Source organism: Chenopodium album, chromosome 11, assembly GCF_948465745.1.
Source record: "Chenopodium album chromosome 11, dcCheAlbu1.1, whole genome shotgun sequence".
Classification (NCBI taxonomy): Eukaryota; Viridiplantae; Streptophyta; class Magnoliopsida; order Caryophyllales; family Amaranthaceae; genus Chenopodium; species Chenopodium album.
The window spans coordinates 42,696,202-42,707,421 of NC_137844.1; the positions used below are offsets into that span (position 1 = coordinate 42,696,202).

The window sequence follows — 11,220 nt, forward strand, 5'->3', positions numbered from 1 at the left end:
AATTGCTGTGTGCTTTAAGTTCCTTTTGCGTTTTGTTTTTAATTTCCGCTTAAGTTCTGCGATTGGAACCTACTACTATTCACCCCCTCTTGTAGTAGTTCATCTAAACTAACAGCATGTTATTAGAAGTAGAAAGAGAAGAGTTAGAATTCATACCTCTCCCCTTAGATTGGGAGGGATGCTCTTGTTGCGGAGTAGAGGCCTCAAGTTTCGCCTTGATAGACGTCATTTCCTTGCCAAGGTTGGCAATTTGGGACGTCAAATTGTTGATGGTGTTGAGGTGATCAACGGAGTAAACCGCATTTCCTCCCTTGCTTAGAGACTCTCTCTCTCCTTCTTGCCAATCCATGTGGTGCCTCACCACATCCTCAATTATCTCTATGACTTGCTCCTCCGTCTTGTTCATAATCGAACCACCCGCTCCCGCATCTAAGCTAATCTTTCCTTGTGGGCTCAAGCCCCCATAGAAAATTTGAAGCACTTGGTATGTCGGAATGCCATGATGGGGACACTCCCTTTGATATTCTTTATATCTCTCCCAAGCCTCGTAAATGGTTTCACTAGCCCTTTGATGGAAACCTTGGATCAAATCCCTTGCCTCGGCCGTCTTCTTCTAAGAGTAGAATCTCCCTAAGAAAGCCATGGTGACCTCGTCCCAAGTTCTCAAGAGTTCGTCCTTACCTCTTTCTCAAGCCATTCAAGAGCCCTTCCTATCAAGGAGAAAGGAAATAGATTTAGTCTCACAAATTCTTGAGTTAACCCTATTTACCTTGATTGTATTGCAATATTTTTCAAATTCGTTCAAATGTGCAAGAGGGCTCTCATGTTTTGCTCCACTAAATTGCCTCCTTTCGATCAAATTTATCATTGCGGGGCGAATTTCAAAATCATTGGGTTGAGTAACGGGCGGAGCAATGCCACTTGAAGCTCTATAAGCTCCCGGAGTTCCCAACTCCTTCAAAGGTCTTTGAACTGGTGGTTCCGCATCACCCATTTGCTCTTATCTTTCCTCGAAATTGACCTCCCTAGTTGGGGAAGTAGTTAATGGCCTAGAACCGGCTCTCCTTCTCCTCCTATAGGTTTGCTCAATCTCGAGATCGTAAGGCACCAAAATCCTGTTATGATTTCTGCGCATACACTCTCAACAATTGCAATTAGTAACAAGGCTACAAGTGTGGCAAAAAAGAAACACACTCTTTTTGAATTTTTGTTGTTTTATGGTGAACTAGACTCAAGTAATCAATCAGCAATCAACAACACTGTTCCCCGGCAACGGCGCCATTTTGATGGGCATTAGAACGGTCGCACATTCAACACTCAATCAAACTCACTTATAAACAAACATCCTACAAACCAAGCATAATGACAAGTAAGAGTTCGGTCCACAAGGAACGGGACATGGTTGCTAAAGATCTTAACACTTGAGCTAATTCAAAGTCTTTGGTGGATTGGGGGTTCGTCAAGTAGACAAACAAATTATGGTTCTAAAACGATGTATTAAAGACACTAGGGAATGGAATTCACTCAACCAAGGCAATTAGGCAAACGGGGAGTGAAATAGACAAGATATAGCAAGGACTATATGTAAGATCAACCTCATGCAATTAGGAAACAACTCACACTACTAAACTTAGATTCCTCATTAGTTTAGCAATAGAAGATACATAATCAAATTGCAGTAAGTAATGCCATGCTTCATTCAAATTTCCATGCTAAACTAAGCATATCATGCTATCAAGCACCTAAATCAAGGGTAGCTAATCCTATCATGAAGAACTAACAAGCAATCTCATGCAATCAATTTAATTGCAATAAAAACATCAATGCTACTCCCACATTTGCATAATTAATCTAAAAGGTTGAGCTTCACCCAACCCATAGCAAGAAGACTACTCACAACTCGTATTCATCAACATGCAAACAACTATTAGGGTTCTAACTACTTCAATAATTGGGGAAAAGTGGTTAACAATCAAATTCACTATCGTCCAACAAGGAATTATCAAGAACTAAAAGGATTCAAGTAACATGCAAATACCAAATAAAATATGAAATTAAGTAGAAGAAGGTTGAAGAAATTACTAATTGAAGCTTCAAATGTTGAATTCAAATTGCCAAACCTTGAGAATAATTCTTGAATTTCACTAATACAATGATTTGATTTGATGAAAACTAAGCTAAATTAACTAAAAGGAATGTTTCAAACTAAGAGAGATTTCTGAAAACTAGGCTACTGTTCTGTTATTACAAATGAGCTAAAGGGGAAGTATTTATACTCCCCGAAAGACATAGGGAAATCCGTTAAAAGAAAACGGATTCCCAACGAGAGTGCCCGCTCCACAATGAGGAGCGCCCGCTCCTATCAGCTGCACGCCCTCTCCAGCTGCTTCAGTGAAAAGTCAGATTTGAAAATGCCAAGGAGGAACACCCGCTTCTCTCAGGATGCGCACCCGCTCCCCTGTTCCACAGCATGGGCATAATTCAACATCAATGGGAGGAGCGCCCGCTCCTGATCAGGTGCACGCCCGCTCCTCTGTTCCACAGTATAGGGAGATTTTAACTTCAAAGGGAGGAGCGCCCGCTCCAGGAGAGGTGCACGCCCGCTCCCCCTGGAGCGGGCTCTCCCTTATTTGTCTTCAAGCCTTGAGAGTTACTCCATGCTTTGAGTGCTTGTCAAATTGAGATATAATACCTGCAAAACATGGACAAACACAAGCAAAGAAGGGGCGAAGCCGAGGTACAACATTTTCATTCAAAAACGGGTTAGAAAGAGGGGAAAAGATTACAAAATCGGGTTTAAATCAACACTATAAGTGGTCAAATAAACCACTTATCAATGACTCGTATACAAAACAATACAATCAATCCAATATCAATTCAATCAAGTAAAGCAAGTTTCCAATTCCAATTCTTGATTTATTAGTGACAAGCAATATTTATTATTTATCCCTTTAACTACCTTGGTGTATAAACACATTGAGTGCATAAGGCACCCCACAATCTTATCCTCGTCTTATAAGACTTAAATTCTTTCTTTACTCATTCTATCTCAATAATCATGAATGAGTAATAAATAAATCATTTCACCAAATCACATACCTTTGCCTCTAAGCGCATCTTGCATAATTAGTGCATAAATAATACTTGCAATGTAGAATAGTGCACAACATACGAAAATCACGATGTATAACCAAACAATTTAGCCCAGTCTTCTTTATACATGATACTAAGTTCTCGATACATCCCTAAACATGCATCTAAAGGCAAGGTTTCGTAACTCGTACGTACCTTGTATAAACAAATTGGTAAACCGCTTTACCAACTAGAAATCACCTTCTATAAAGTCCTCTCCTAAACCAAGCAATAAGATTTCAATCAATACTCAAACAACCAAATTTACAACAATACTAACTTACTTTAAAACCTTCAAAATCCAATTAAACAACACTTTAAAACATCCCCTTTAATTAAAATCAAAAGCTTATATATAGTTCGTTAAATTTCCTTCATAAAAACCTTAAAATACACCCTTGTACATGAAATTACAGCAAGTTTAAAGCTTTATAAAAATCTGAAAATTTACTTTATACATGAAATCTTAAAATTATAGTAATATATGAAACTACCAATATTATATATTAAGTTAGTAGGCTTTAAACTCAAAAATTCACCAATTCAATGCAATTAGAAGCTTAAAAAACAATAACCTAAAATCTTAAAATTTATTATTGCAATCAAACTTTAAAGTTCCCAACTTTATATCACAAAATATCCAAAGCCTTTGTTTGATGAAATTAAAGACTTGAAACACATTAAATCAATACAATTTAGACCCAAAATTAAAACTTTAACAAATCTGAAAATTAGTTTTAATCATCAAAAATATAATTTTAACATAATATAATCACTATATTTATAAGTAACTTGGTTATCATGTTTTAAGCCCTAAAATCATGAAAAAACAAGGTTTAAGCCCTAATTTTCTAAACTAATTGGAAATTTTATTTTGAAATTTAAACATGATAAAACTTATAAATTTATACTCTTTTATAATTCATATACATAATCAAACCATAATAATAACAATTTAATAACAAAATTTGATAAAGATTAAAACTTGAATTAGATTAACAAAAGAAGAAAAAGAAGAAGAAGAAGAAGAAGAAGAAGAAGAAGAAGAAAGGAGAGAGGAGGGGGGCGAACTGGTGGTGTGGTGGTGCTGCGGTGGTCAGAGGTCGTTGGGCGGCGCCGGTGGTGGGTGGCGTGGCTGGCAGCGGCAGCAAGGTAAGCAGCAATATTTTTTTTTAATTTTTTTTTCGAAATCGTGCAAAGCAAGCTAGGAGGAAAATAATGAAAGCAAATTACGTGAATGAGGGAGGAAGAGTTTGAGGGTTTAATTTTCTAGTCCAAATAAAATTAGAATTGCTTGTTTGGGCCCAATTTGCATACTAATTAAGGTTGGGAATAAAATATAAAGCTGGGCTATAAATTAGTTTGGACTAGGCTTTTAACTTGTATGGTAAAATAATCATTGACAATAGTTAGTAAGCTAATTTTGAAATGGAGAATAATGACTAAATCATTTAGAATTAATTTTTATTTATTTATTTTAAACAATATTTTTCAAAACATTTATGAAATATATAATTATCGTAAAATAATCATATAATCGATAATAAAATATAATTATTGTTTATTAAAAAATATGGGGGATTACACTTTTGGAGAAGGATACATCAAATCTTTATCTTATGGCCTGTTCGGTAACTAGAATTTCATTTAAAATTCTGGATTTGGCCCAATTGTGTTGTTTAGATATGCTTAGAATTTGGGAATTGAAATTGGCCTAAATCCAAGATTATAAAGACAAGAGTATTTTTTGATATATTGAAATTCCAAACCTACACTTGTCATTTCAAATTCTGATATTCATTAAAAAAAAAGCCCAACTCTCTCCCCCTATGTCGTACAACGTACACAACATCTTCCCCAATTTTTTCTCTCTCCTAGGGTTCTTCACCATTGAAACACCTCCTCCATTGAAGTAAGCTTCGAATTTCTGTACTCTCATTATTCCTCTTGGTCCACCATTGAAGTGTACGCTCATTCCACTTGTTCAACATTGAAGTGCAATCTCGATTCTCCATTGAAGCGGCATGCGAGCTTTCTCTCTCCTCCATTGAACAACAAAATAAAAATACCAACATTGAAGCAAGAATCAACGAAATTCTGTACTTCTTCGGCACAAATTTACTGAAAATTTGGAGGAATTTGGATTTAATTGAGGACTTTTGGGAATAATTTGGGGTATTTTTGAACTTCTTTGGTAGTGATTTACTGAATAATTGAACAAATTTGGGTTTAATTTTAGGGTTTATTGAAGAAAAAAATTGATAATCTAAGTATAGAAAGAGATGAAAATTTGGGAATTTAAGATTGAGGAGGAGAGAGAAAGGAAATTTTTGTGAGTTAAGAGTATAATTTCATTTGCTTAATTCAAAATTTCACTCATCTCCAAACATAGGTTAGAATTTGAAATTTTGGAATGGAATTGAAATTCTGATATTTTACAAACACCCAATATTAAAATTGAATATCAAGATTTCAAATTCAAAAATTCAATTCCAACATTTGAAATGAATATCTTGTTTCCAAACACAACCTTAAGTAATTTTTTAATATTTGATATTTGAATTAATTTCTTGGAGCTTCTAATATATAAATAAATAAAAATACTCAAAAAAATTAAATCCTTGTTGTACTATTTGACTCAAATTCTGTTCAACAAATGATTCACTTTTATTTTTTACTTATGTTTATTATTGTTGCTAATATGTAATGAAAAGATACATCAAATATTTTATTTATGTATAAACATGTTATCTTTTATTTATGCATGGTAGAAGATTTGTTTCCAAAAATGATTTTTTAAAAAAATTAAAACCCTAAGGGCACACCAGGTGATGACACGTGTCATTGCTGGTGTGTCTTTTAGTATATAATAATTATAATTATAATTATTATTGAAGGTTTGATCTTAGTTTATTGTGGTTGATGTATTGATGATTAGAACATGTTTTTAATAAGTTTTAAGCCATCAATTTAATTCTAAAAATTGATTACACACACTTTTCTTTAATTATTATGTTAGGGTTTGATTACCCAGGAGAAAATGTTACAATGATTTAGATATAAGGAAAAATGTACTGGTTTGTTAGTGATGTTTATATATTAATTAGTATACTGTAATTTTATTTAAGTCACTAAATTTGAGTTTTCCTGAAGGAGTTTTAAGTACCCACTTAAAGAAAAGGATTTAAGACTTTTTAACCATTGAATTGAATTTTTAAGTAAGGTTTGAAATATTTAAAAAAGTTGCTGTAAATTTGTGTTAGTAGTGACAAATTAATTTTGGTTACGTATTTTAATTGTAGAAGGTTTCGAGTTAGGCTACTTCTAGTGAGTGTGGCTAAATTAAGGCAATATTCAAGGTATGTATCCACGTAAAACTAAATGTGTATGTGTATTTATTTATTTATTTTTGACAACAAAAATGTGTATGTGTAGTGTCATGCTAAGAGTTTAAAGTATGTATCAAGTAATGAATTAGTAGCATGTTTGTTTGACAAATGCTTGGAATTTTGTTGGTTGATGATGAAAATATATGCAAGCATGTGAACATGTTATTTGAGGCATGATACAAGTTGATATATGTGTGAGTCATGATAGTATGTTTTATTTTCAAGTATCAAGGAAGCATAAATTTATTAAGCAAGACTTATATATGCTTAAAGGAGCTAAGATTATTTTTATTGAGCATGGTTTATGATTTCATTCTCACCCATATATTATTAGAGCTGAGTGAAGAAAGCTGGTATAATTAACTCACTCACATAAGTTGATATTGGTTGAGTCAAGAAAGTTTATTAGTGCATTTTATGCACCAAGGTAGTAATAGTCACTACTACAAAATATGGCTAAGAAACCATTAATAAGAAATCATTTATGTCTTAAAAGGTTTCTTAGGTAAAGAAACCATACAACTCAAAATTATGGTATCTTAGGAATAAATAAGAAACCACTGTTGTAGAGTCATGGTTTCTTATACATATATGACTTGAGATTAGGGAGCAAGGAGACAACATTTTTTTTAGAACGAAATCCCTTACTTTTTGATTAAAGTCTGGTTTGTTTAATATATTTCATTTTTTTAGGAATCTTTTTACTTTTTTATTAAGTGAAACAAGTAAACATCAAAAGCCAACACCCTAACATTTTCACTTTTCATTCATATCAGATCAATGCGCCATTTATAACTCATTCTTATCTCTCTCTCATCAAAGTAAGAAATGAATTCAGGCCAAAATTAGATCGAAAAATTCAATATTACGATCTAGAAATTTCTCTTAATGTCTTCAATTGCTCTTCCATTAGATATCCATGGTTTCGCATTTCAAAACGCGAGGCTTGCGATGGATCGACTGGTTGAAATGCTTATTGGCCGGGTGTGTGGAGAAGAGCAAGAAGAAGACAAAGCCAAAGAGCCGCAATTTCTGATTGAGTATTGGATGCAAAAATGGTGAGGGGGAAAGAAATGGATCGAAACAACCACCAGAATCTTCGCCCGCCGAATTGTAGCAACCGTAAGATTGGGACCCAATTGGCAAGTGTTTGACTTTCTCTTTACCGTGCATTTCTGTGCATCTATGATTTCTTCTCCATTCCTCGGCCATTGAAGCAACACTACTTCTACTCCATTGAAGCATCTTTGAGAGGAGCAAGAGCAAGGAAAAATTCACCGGTTAGTTATTTTAATTACTTTGATTATTTTGTTATCTGTTTTTCAATTTTAGATCAATTTGTTCTATTAATTACCCCTCTCACCTCACATTTTTTGTAATCGTTTGTAAAAAGTTTAAATTATTATTTTTATTTTTTTTTATGTTTTTGTGTATAGATATGTTTATATTTTTTTGTAAGAAGTATAAAGTTTATAGGGATAATTGTATTATTTGAACATGTAAATCTAAGTTTGTGATAATATAAATTTCATGTACTTTGTATTTAATTTAAATTGATTATTGATGTTAGAATTTCATATCCAATGTTTTGGATGGGTGGAGGGGTAGCGGGGGTGGGCGGTGGAGGTGGCCACATGGAGTCTAGGTTAGGAAAAAGGTGGTTCTCATATTTTTTTTTTAAAAAATTTGGTTATAAGAGACTAGACTTCTTACACATCTGGTCCCTTTTCTCCAACTAAAGAAACCTTTTTTTTTATTGGAAAAAGGTGTCTTTGCCTTTAAAAAGGTATCTAAGAAATCATATATCTTATAACTATGGTCTTTTTCTTCAATCTAACAAACCATACCAAAAGTATGGTTTCTTATACTAAGAGACCATTGAGATAGAAACCATACAATTGATGGTTTCTTAGGCCTATTTTGAATGATTTCTTTGCGATTTTTTGTAGTAGTGAGTGCAATTTTATGCACAAAATTAGGCAAAGAAGACTGGTTAAAATAATTTATATGTGCTTACTAATTAATTCAAGAATTAATTTGGAATATATGTGTTGATGTTTATTGTGTTATATTCTTGATTGATTGGTTGGAGTCATCACATGGTAAATCACGTAAATTATAAGATGATACACACCAAAACTCTTGGAACGTATACACCTAGAGTAGGAACATATGGGGGGGAGCTATGGGATTTTAAGTTTAACCATGACTTCTAATAGGGGAACAGGACAGTGTACTTTCTTTTATTATTTATACGTTGGAATCCTGTTCCAAGGTGACACTAGTTGGTACTCGCTTGGTTAGCTCTCAAGTAAGGGGTCCATTCATAATGTATAGATAAAACAAGAATACTCGTTCGATGCGTTATCCAAACCCATATAATGTGATTGTATGGCAAGCATATTTTTATTATTATTGCTAGGATATTCATGTTAGAGTGCTAGTTTTATAGGTGCATATGTACTCAGCTTTTGTGGATTCGTACTTTGTTGTTTGTGTTTGGCTTTTATTTAGATCGACTCAACTATGACCCATTTAATTTTAATGGGAGTAGTGAGGTTGAAATAAAGAGAAAGCGATAGGTACTTGAAGGGTGAAGAGCATGATGCATGGAACGAGTGCTGAGAGTTACTTGTTATGCTTTCATAGACTTTATGTTTTAGTTTATTGATGATTTATTATTAGACTAAAGTTGTTTGATTACTTACGTTTTGAGTGTTGGATTTATGAGCCATGTTGTTCCAACTTGTGAATGGTTTAATTTTACTTTGGTTTTGAGGTTGTGAACTCAAGTTATTTATTTTCAAATGTTTTATTTTGGTTTAAAGACTTCTTATGTGTGACTTTAAAACGCCTTAGCGCGCCGTTGGCATTAATGTTTTGATTATATCCTAAATTGTGTTTTAATTAGGGTAAAAATGGTATTTCAAAAAGGTGAAATTTCCAGGGTATTATAGATGATATTACCATATGAAATCTAAATGGTTACCCTCATACTTTTAATGAAGTAATACTGGCATGCGTTAGCAATGATTGTTCTGTGTTTTATTTTTCAAAAGAGGATAAATTGATTAAGGTTGTCAAATGATGAGGATGATGTTGTTTAATATTTTATGAGGCCTCAATGACTTAATTGGAGAGATTTGTAACCTGCAAGGCCTTGTTTATGTTGTTTTGTGATTCATTTTGTTTTGGGTTTATGACCTCAAAGAACTAAAATTAGATATCTAATCAAATTGAATTAACAGAAACTGTAAAGATACAATTAACATTAATTATTATATATTCATACTCAAGCCTTACAAAAAGTTGGATTCACATTTTCTTAATCTAGCATGTAAAAGTTAAGTCAATAACTACACAATTATGCTTCAATCTTCACAAAATATTTTAACCACGTGCATATTCAGAGTCTTAGTGTACTGTACAATAAACACAATTACTAAGACGCTTCATCCACATAAGCTTTCAAAAAATTACTTGTAATCTAATCTGCACAAAAGAATATGTCAACATCTTCAACTTCTTAACCACATATGAAAATATGCATTGGCCCTATAACATTAATATATAATATTCTTCTTTAAGTAGGTCACAGTTTCATCCAACGTTTTGTCACTAAGCTTAACAATGGACATGGATTATTGTCGATAATCTTTTTTGGCTAATGTTTAGGCCATTTGTTTAGCTATTCTAGAAGACTTAGCACTTAGCTCTGCTGGGACGACTAGTTCATGCCCGTATACCAATTGGTAAGGGGTAGTCCCAATTGCATCTCTTTTAGAAGTTTTATAAGCCCAACTAGCGTACTGTAGAAGAACATGCCCCAATTTTTTGGGATTTTCTTCCACCATTTTAGCAATTCCTTTAGAGATTATTTTGTTAGTCTGCTTGTCCATTACCCTGTGTAAAGTAAGGAGTAGAGTGAATAATCTGAATTTCGAATTCCTGAAGATAGGAATTAAACTCATGTCTTGTAAACGTGGTAGCTTGATCCACTGTTATATAGACTTAGGAATTTCATATCTTGTGAAGATTTTCTCTTCCAAGAACAAAATTATTATTCTTGCATTCACTCTCTAAAAGTCTTGGACCTCAATCCACTTTGTAAAATAAGCAGTAGTTATTATGATATACTTTTGGTAAGATAACATGGGAGGTTTAATGGGCCCTATTGTGTCCATCGCCCAGCATTTGAAATGCCAAGGCTTATTTATAGGGTGCGTAACTTAATTGTTGGCGTTATACTTATTGGCCTATAACGGTGGCACTATTTACAACCCCTCCAGCATCCAGTCAAAGGAGGTATGTTCTTGTAGCCGTTGATTACTTCACAAAATGGGTTGAGGCTGAGGCCGTCCGAGGTATCAAGTGGATGGACGTATCAGCCTTCATTTGGAAGAATATTATTACTCGCTATGGAGTGCCTCAGTCTATGGTATTTGACAACGGACCTCAGTTTGAAACTCGCCAACTCAAAGAATGGCCAGGTAGAGGCCTATAAAAAGCTGATTTCCAACGGCATCAAGCGGAAGCTTGAAAAAGCACGCGGCCTGTAAGCAGATGGGTTGGTTAACGTCTTGTGGTCCATACGTACCATAGCAAAGAGTTCAACTGGTGAAACCCCATTCTTCTTGGTTTATTGTGCTGAAGCAGTGCTCCCAATTGAGATGTACGAGCCCACTCTTCGAGTGAAGTT

The 11,220-nt window shown here is 33.9% G+C and overlaps 1 non-coding gene across 1 annotated transcript; it reads left to right on the forward strand.

The window, feature by feature from the left end:
* Positions 1–494: 494 nt before the first annotated feature.
* LOC145569585 (small nucleolar RNA R71) lies at positions 495–600 on the forward strand. Its single transcript, XR_014096175.1, has one exon. It is a non-coding gene; the product is annotated as a small nucleolar RNA R71 (small nucleolar RNA).
* The last annotated feature ends 10,620 nt before the right edge of the window (positions 601–11,220 follow it).